Source organism: Penaeus monodon, chromosome 24, assembly GCF_015228065.2.
Source record: "Penaeus monodon isolate SGIC_2016 chromosome 24, NSTDA_Pmon_1, whole genome shotgun sequence".
In the NCBI taxonomy this organism is placed as follows: Eukaryota; Metazoa; Arthropoda; class Malacostraca; order Decapoda; family Penaeidae; genus Penaeus; species Penaeus monodon.
Window position 1 is genome coordinate 37721993 of NC_051409.1, and position 538 is coordinate 37722530.

The window sequence follows — 538 nt, forward strand, 5'->3', positions numbered from 1 at the left end:
CTTTCTGGTCGGAAGTCACGCCTCCGCGAAGCCAGATTCTCCTCCTTATGGTATCCTTCTCTTGGGCTCCCTCCCTCCTCCTCCCCCTCTTCCCCTCCTCCCCTTCTCCCCCTCTTCCCCTCCTCCCCTCCCCCTCCCCCTCTTCCCCTCCCCCCTCTTCCCCTTCTTCCTCCTCCCCCCTCCTCCCCCTCTTCCCTTCCCCCACCCCTTCCCCCTCTATCCCTTCCCCCTCCCCCTCCCTTCCATCTCCTTCTTCCTACTCCTCTCTCTCGCTCTCTCTTCCCCTCCTGCATCTCCTTCCTTCACCTTCCTCCCCTTTCCCTCCCTCCCCCCCTCTTCCTTCCTCCCCTCCTCTCCCTCCCTCCCTCACACATCTCCTCCCTACCTCCTCTCCCTCTCCCTCCCCCATCTTCCTCCCTCCCCCTCCTCCATCTCCCTCCCTCCCTCCATCTTCCTCCCTCCTCCTCTCCTTACCTCCCCCCTCCCCCCTCCCCCCCACGCCATCAACCTTCATCCTCCAGTCATCAACCTATTCGCC